We start from the raw sequence: 9229 nt of genomic DNA, 5'->3' as shown, positions 1-9229 counted from the left end.
TAAAAGAAAATGATGGAAATGTCAAAAAAAAGAAAATAAGTTTCCCACGTGATATGTGGTCTAGTTGTTGGGAAAATTTACAAATATGAATTTCGACTTTATTTGCAAAATCTCTCTGGAATTAAGTAAAATGGGCATAACTTTTGCATACGAACTCGGATTAAAAAGTTTTTTATATGAAAATCATCTACTCGAAAAGTTACATCCGAATTCAACGGGGGAACCCCGTTGAAGATTTTCAGAATCCCCAAAAACCTAACAGAATGAAAGATACGAGGCTTTTAAGATCTAGAGGGGGGGAAATGGAAAAGGTTTCAAACTTAGTAACTGCGCACCATTTTCTAGGTGTGTGATGTCTACTACACAACCTTCTTCTTGTAGACGTTGTTGGGCCTCCAAGTGCAGAGGTTTGTAGGACAGTAGCAAATTTCCCTCAAGTGGATGATCTAAGGTTTATCAATCTGTAGGAGGCGTAGGATGAAGATGGTCTCTCTCAAGCAACCATGCAACCAAATAACAAAGAGTCTCTTGTGTCCCCAACACACCCAATACAATGGTAAATTGTATAGGTGCACTAGTTCGGTGAAGAGATGGTGATACAAGTGGTATATGGATAGTAGATAATAGTATTTGTAATCTGAAAATATAAAAACAGCAAGGTAACGAATGATAAAAGTGAGCGTAAACGGTATTGCAATGCGTTGAAACAAGGCCTAGGGTTCATACTTTCGCTAGTGTAAGTTCCCTCAACAATGATAACATAATTGGATCACATAACTATCCCTCAACATGCAACAAAGAGTCACTCCAAAGTCACTAATAGAGGAGAACGAACAAAGAGATTATGGTAGGGTACGAAACCACCTCAAAGTTATTCTTTCCAATCAATCCGTTGGGCTATTACTATAAGTGTCACAAACAACCCTAGAGTTCGTACTAGAATAACACCTTAAGACACAAATCAACCAAAACCCTAATGTCACCTAGATACTCCATTGTCACCTCAAGTATCCGTGGGCATGATTATACGATATGCATCACACAATCTCAATTCATCTATTCAACCAACACATAGAACCTCAAAGATTGCCCCAAAGTTTCTACCGGAGAATCACGACGAAAACGTGTGCCAACCCCTATGCATAGGTTCATGGGCGGAACCCGCAAGTTGGTCACCAAAACATACATCAAGTGGCACGTGGTATCCCATTGTCACCATAGATATCCACGGCAAGACATACATCAAGTGTTCTCAAATCTTTAAAGACTCAATCCGGTAAGATTACTTCAAAGGGGAAACTCAATTCATTACAAGAGAGAAGAGGGGGAGGAGAAACATAAGATCCAACTATAGTAGCAAAGCTCGCGATACATCAAGATCGTATCACCTCAAGAACACGAGAGAGAGAGAGATCAAACACATAGCTACTGGTACATACCCTCAGCCCTGAGGGAGAACTACTCCCTCCTTGTCATGGAGAGCACCGGGATGATGAAGATGGCCACCGGAGAGGGATTGCCCCCTTCGGCAGGGTGCCGGAACGGGTCTAGATTGGTTTTCGGTGGCTACGGAGGCTTCTGGCGGCGGAACTCCCGATCTATTGTGCGTTCTGGAAGTTTTAGGGTATATGGAGTTATATAGGCGGAAGAAGTACGTCAGGGGAGTCACGAGGGCCCCATGAGGCAGGGGGCACGCCCTAGGGGGTGGGCGGTCCCCCTACCCTCATGAGCTCCTCCTTCCTTCCTTGACGTAGGGCCCAAGTCCATTGGGTGTGTTTCCTTCCAAAAATAACTTCTCCAGTTGATTTCGTTCCGTTTCGACTCCGTCTGATATTCCTTTTCTTCAAAACACTGAAATAGGCATAAAACAGCAAATCTGGGATGGGCCTCCGGTTAATAGGTTAGTCCCGAAAGTAATATAAAAGTGGATAATAAAGCCCAATATTGCCCAAAATAGTAGATAATATAGCATGGAGCAATCAAAAATTATAGATACGTTGGAGACGTATCAGCATCCCCAAGCTTAATTCCTGCTCGTCCTCGAGTAGGTAAATGATAAAAGAAAGAATTTTTGATGTGGAATGCTAGTTGGCATAATTTCAATGTAACTCTTCTTAATTGTGGTATGAATATTCAGATCCATAAGATTGAAGACAAAAGTTCATATTGACATAAGAATAATAATACTTCAAGCATACTGACTAAGCAATCATGTCTTCTCAAAATAACATGGCCAAAGAAAGTTATCCCTACAAAATCATATAGTCTGGCTATGCTCCATCTTCACCACACAAAATATTTAAATCATGCACAACTCCGATGACAAGCCAAGCAATTGTTTCATACTTTTGATGTTCTCAAACTTTTTCAATCTTCACGCGATACATGAGCGTGAGCCATGGACATAGCACTATAGGTGGAATAGAATGGTGGTTGTGGAGAAGACAAAAAGGAAGAGGATAGTCTCACGTCAACTAGGCGTATCAACGGGCTATGGAGATGCCCATCAATAGATATCAATGTGAGTGAGTAGGGATTGCCATGCAACGGATGAACTAGAGCTATAAGTATATGAAAGCTCAACAAAAGAAACTAGTGTGTGTGCATCCAACTCGCTTGCTCAGGAAGACCTAGGGCATTTTGAGGAAGCCCATCATTGGAATATACAATCCAAGTTCTATAATGAAAGATTCCCACTAGTATATGAAAGTGACAAAACAAGAGACTCTCTACTATGAAGATCATGGTGCTACTTTGAAGCACAAGTGTGGTAAAAGGATAGTAGCATTGTCCCTTTTATTTTTTTTATTTTTTTATTTGGCCTTTCTTTTTTTTATTTGGCCTTTTTTTGGGACAATGCTCTATTAAATGATGATCATCACACTTCTATTTATCTACAACTCAAGGATTACAACTCGATACTTAGAACAAGATATGACTCTATATGAATGCCTCCGGCGGTGTACTGGGATATTCAATGAATCAAGAGTGACATGTATGAAAGAATTATGAATGGTGGCTTTGCCACAAATACTATGTCAACTACATGATCATGCTAAGCAATATGACAATGATGAATGTGTCATAATAACGGAACTGTGGAAAGTTGCATGGCAATATATCTCGGAATGGCTATGGAAATGCCATAATAGGTAGGTATGCTGGCTGTTTTGAGGAAGGTATATGGTGGGTTTATGGTACCAGCGAAAGTTGCGCGGTACTAGAGAGGCTAGCAATGGTGGAAGGGTGAGAGTGCGTATAATCCATGGACTCAACATTAGTCATAAAGAACTCACATACTTATTGCAAAAATCTATTAGTTATCGAAACAAAGTACTACGCGCATGCTCCTAGGGGGATAGATTGGTAGGAAAAGACCATCGCTCGTCCCCGACTGCCACTCATAAGGAAGGCAATCAATAAATAAATCATGCTCCGACTTCATCACATAACGGTTCACCATACGTGCATGCTACGGGAATCACAAACTTCAGCACAAGTATTTCTCAAATTGACAACTACTCAACTAGCATGACTCTAATATTACCATCCTCATATCTCAAAACAATCATCAAGTATCAAACTTCTCTTAGTATTCAACACACTCATAAGAGAATTTTATTATTCTTGAATACCTAGCATATTAGGATTTTAATAAAATTACCATGCTATTAAGACTCTCAAAATAATCTAAGTTAAGCATGAGAGTTCATCTATTTATTCAAAATAAAACTACCACCATGCTCTAAAAGATATAAGTGAATCACTAGAGCAAATGACAAACTACTCCGAATGATATAAGTGAAGATCAATGAGTAGTTGAATAATTATGCAACTATTTGAATACTCTCTAACATTTAATAATTTCAGATCTTGGTATTTTATTCAAACAGCAAGAAAAGCAAAAGAAAATGACATTCTAAGAATAGCAAACATCATGTGAAGAAGCAAAAACTTAGGATTAGCCGATACTAACCGATAGTTGTTGAAGAAGAAAGGTGGGATGCCAACTGGGGCATCCCCAAGCTTAGATGCTTGAGACTTCTTGAAATATTATCTTGGGGTGCCTTGGGCATCCCCAAGCTTGAGCCTTTGTGTCTCCTTAACTCCTCTTATATCACGGTCTCCCTAAATCTCAAAAGCTTCATCCTCACAAAACTCAACAAGGACTCGTGAGATAAGTAAGTATAAATCATTGCAAAAACCTTATCATACTCTACTGTAGCAAATCACTAAAATTATTATTCAACATTGCATACTAAATGCCTCTTCATATTTAATAGTCCTATCCTCAAATAGAATCATTAAAGAAGCAAACATATGCAAACAATGCAAACATAACAGCAATCTGCCTAAACAGGATAGTCTGTAAAGAATGCTGAAACATCCATACTTCCCTGGCTCCAAAAATTATGAAATAAAATTCCCACTGTATTAAATTTATCATATCTTAATATGCAAAAGGTTTCAACATTTTATCACATTCTGACTTTTCTAGGGAATTATTGCAACAGCGGTAAACTTTCTGTTTTCAGACAGCAACATGTATACTTGTAACATAGGCATAGTAAAGACTATCAATGCCACTTTTATTGAAATAAAAGATGCAAACATTGTTAAAAATAACAGAAAGCAAATCCTAACAAAATAAATTGATGCTCCAAGCAAAACACATATCATGTGGCGAATAAAAATATAGATCCAAGTAAAGTTACCGATGAACGAAGATGAAAGAGGGGATGCCTTCCAGGGCATCCCCAAGCTTAGGCTCTTGGCTATACTTGAATATTACCTTGGGGTGCCTTGTCCATCCCCAAGCTTAGGCTCTTTCCACTCCTTATTCCATAGTCCATCGAATCCTTACCCAAAACTTGAAAACTTCACAACACAAAACTTAAAGTAGAAAACTCGTAAGCTCCGTTAGTATAAGAAAACAAAACACCACTTCAAGGTACTGTAATGAACTCATTATTTATTTATATTGGTGTTAAACCTACTGTATTCCAACTTATCTATGGTTTATAAACTATTTTACTAGCCATAGATTCATCAAAATAAGCAAACAACACATCGAAAACAGAATCTGTCAAAAACAGAACAGTCTGTAGTAATCTGGATCAAACGTATACTTCTGGAACTCATAAAATTCTCAAATAAATTTGTGGACCTGAGGAATTTATCTATTAATAATATGAAAAAATAATTAACTAAATAGCACTGTCCAAATAAAAATGGCAGCAATTCTCGTGAGCGCTAAAGTTTCTGTTTTTTACAGCATGATCAACAAGACTATCCCCAAGTCTTCCCAAAGGTTCTACTTGGCACAAACACTAATTAAAAGCATAAAAGCACATCTAACACAGAGGCTAGATGAATTATTTATTACTAAACAGGAGAAAAAAGTAAGGAACAAAAATAAAATTGGGTTGCCTCCCAACAAGTGCTATCATTTAATGCCCCTAGCTAGGCATGATGATTTCAATGATGCTCACATAAAAGAAAAGAATTGAAATATAAAGAGAGCATCATGAAGAATATGACTAGCATATTTAAGTCTAATATACTTCCTATGCATAGGGATTTTGTGAGCAAACAACTTATGGGAACAAGAATCAACTTGCATAGGAAGGTAAAACAAGGATAACTTCAAAAATTTAAGCACATAGAGCGGAAACTTGATATTATTGCAATTCCTACAAGCATAAGTTCCTCCCTCATAATAATTTTCAGTAGCATCATGTAACGCCCTCGATGCGGCTATAGCTCCTACGTGTCGAAGCACGACTTAGAGGCATAACTGCATTGAAAGCAATGTCGCAAGTAAGGTAATCTTCACAACAACCCATGTAAATAGATAATAAGGGGAAAGGTACATAGTTGGCTTACACTCGCCACGTCAATCAAAGTACATAAATAGCATTACATCAATCAAACACTCATGGCCCGACTACGGCGCCAAAATAAAAGATAAACCCAACATGCGACACGGTCCCGATCGCCCCAACTAGGCACCACTACTGATCATCAGGGAAAGACACATAGTAACAGCGTGAGTCCTCGTCGAACTCCCACTTGAGCTCAAGCGCGTCATCTGGAACGGAGTCATCAGGCCCTGCATCTGGTTTGGAAGTAATCTGTGAGCCACAGGGACTCAGCAATCTCGCACCCTCGCTATCAAGACTATTTAAGCTTATAGGTAAGGGCAAGGTAAAATATGTGGAGCTGCAGCAAGCGACTAGCATATATGGTGGCTAACCTGTTCGCAAAACAGAGCGAGAAGAGAAGGCAAAGCGCGAACGAACAACTAGAGATCAACCTGCGGCAAGCATTACTCCAACACCATGTTCATTTCCCGGACTCCGCCGAGAAGAGACCATCACGGTAACTCACACAGTTGATTCATTTTAATTAAGTTAAGGTTCAAGTTATCTACAGCCGGACATTAACAAATTCCCATCTGCCCATAACCGCGGGCACGGCTTTCGAAAGTTCAAATCCCTGCAGGGGAGTCCCAACTTAGCCCATGACAAGCTCTCACGGTCAACGAAGGATATTCCTTCTAGCGGGAAGACCCGATTAGACTCGGAATCCCGGTTACAAGACATTTCGACAACATAAAACTAAACCAGCAACACCGCGCGAATGTGCCGACAAATCCCGATAGGAGCTGCACATATCTCTTTCTCAGGGCACACTCAGATTGTCCAAGGTACGGGTAGGCCAGCCAGAGTTGCCCCTGGTGGCCACCGGCAGCTGACAGGTTGGACCAACACTCAGAGGAGCACTGGCCCGGGGGGTTTAAATAAGATGATCCTTGGGCTCCGGAAACCCAAGGGAAAAAGAGGCTAGGTGGCAAATGGTAAAAACCAAGGTTGGGCATTGCTGGAGGAGTTTTATTCAAGGCGAACTGTCAAGGGGTTCCCATTATCACCCAACCGCGTAAGGAACGCAAAATCCGGGAACATAACACCGGTATGACAGAAACTAGGGCGGCAAGAGTGGAAAAAAACACTAGGGAAAAGGCCGAGCCTTCCACCCTTTACCAAGTATATAGATTCATTACGATAACAAGATAATATAATGATATCCCAACAATAAACAATGGTCCAACAAGGAACGATCTCCAATCATCACCTGCAACTAGCAACGCTATAAGAGGGGCTGAGCAAAGCGGTAACATAGCCAATCAACAGTTTGCTAGGACATGGTGGGTTAGAGGTTTGACATGGCAATTTGGGAGGCATGATAAGCAAGTGGTAGGCATCGTAGCATAGTCATAGCAAAAGAGCGAGCATCTAGCAAAGCAAAGATAGAAGTGATTTTGAGGGTATGATCATCTTGCCTGCAAAGTTGTCAAAGTTGACTGGATCCTCGAAAGCAAAATCAACGGGCTCCTCGTTAGCGAACTCGACTCCCGGCTCTACCCAAACAAGACAAACAAGCAAAAAGGACACAATCAACCATGTGCAAATCTCAAACAACATGATGCAAACATGGTATGCTATGCGGGATGCGGTATGTGATGCATATGCAAGATTTGACAAGGAATGATTGAACATGGCCTCAACTTGGAAATACAAGAGTGCCACTGGAAAGGTGAGGTGATTTCGGTCGAAATTGATATAAAGAACACCGGAATCGGATGCACGGTTTGGAAATGGCAAGCAAAACAAATATGGCACCGGTCTGAGATAAACAACAAGTAGCCATCTAAATGCACCAAGATAACTATGCTACAGCACTCAAACATGGCAAAAAAATACATGGCAGGTATCCACTCATGATGCTTGACAAAAGATGAACACTGCGCTACAGCCAATTCATCCATTAACAGGTTCAAACAAGCATGGCAAAAGTGCAATTGATAAACAGGTTTCAGACTTAGTGAAATTAACAGTAGCCTGGAATTTCAGATCAGGTAGCACACTTTGGAGCATGAAAACTGTATGCTACAGGAACTTAACATGGTAAAGCAAGGCATGAAATGGATCTACTCAAAGAGCTTAACAAAAGTCCCTTAGTGACCTTGAGCCAAAAGGGATCAGAAAATACAATTGCAGGCATGTGAACATGGCAAAAACATAATCAGATCTCAGACTTAGAGAAAAACTGGAGCATGCAAATATCTTAGCGAGTAGGCATGTTCACGAGCTCGATGCACTCACTATAGAGCAAGGCATGACAAACTAAGTATACAATCATCAAGAATATACATTATATAAGCCAGACATAGCAAGAACAATAACATAGCATGCACGGATCAACAACAACATCCTCGGCAAAATTGCTAACAAGTAGACAATCTTCCCAGATTCACGAAATAGCAAAAGTAGAGCTCGATTGACTCAAGCTAAGGTGCTCCATAATTGCAAACAAGGACATGGATGGATAGAGCACCACAATATTAACAAACCATCCTTACTGATCATCCTCAAAAGAGGCACGGATCACTAGGAAACAACATGAACATATGGCATATTGATAAAAACAGATCAAGGACTTGTGAAATCTCTAAGTCCCTGAAATCAGCATTAACGAATGCGCCACTTTTCAAGCTTGTGCTAGTCACCACACACATCACAAAAAAAATGGATAGCACCTCTCGAAAGATGGCATGGCATATAACAAAACACATGTAGTGCTCAGGAGCATATCATGCACACATTAATCATGGCAAAAATGACAAATAGCTATTTGGTGCAGCAGATCTGACAAATAACTCAAATAGCTCTCTTCCAACAGCATTTCGGGCATCAAGATGAACTCAAATGAAAATGATGCAATGAGATGAAATGATGTGCTCTCTGAGGCGAACATTTTGATATGCTAGACGCCCAAAACGGAGCTACGGATGCGGAGATATAGAATGATGAAAAATGCAAATTATTAGGGTTTCGGGCAAGATTAGGTCAACCTCAGATCCAGATCTGGATCCGGATCGTGCACGCTTTACGAGGAACGCCGGAACAGGAGCTTGAGGTCGCCGGATTTCACGAGGGAGGTCGCCGGAGTTCATACGTAGCCGGACTTGGGGAGCTCCGGCCGAGGTCGCCGGACTTGCGGTGGCGCAGAGGAGCTCGAGGGCGGAGTGGTGGCGGCGCTGGCGCGGCGATGGCTGGCGGCGGCGAGCTCGGCAACCGGAGACGGAGCGGCGTCGGTGGAGGACCTCGCCGGCGCGGGCGGCGCGGCTCCGCAGGCGAGGGAGAGGCGCGGGGCGGCGCGGTAGCAG

The sequence above is a fragment of the Triticum dicoccoides genome, chromosome 7A, assembly GCF_002162155.2.
Source record: "Triticum dicoccoides isolate Atlit2015 ecotype Zavitan chromosome 7A, WEW_v2.0, whole genome shotgun sequence".
NCBI lineage: Eukaryota > Viridiplantae > Streptophyta > Magnoliopsida > Poales > Poaceae > Triticum > Triticum dicoccoides.
Note: the sequence above shows the minus strand (reverse complement) of the source record.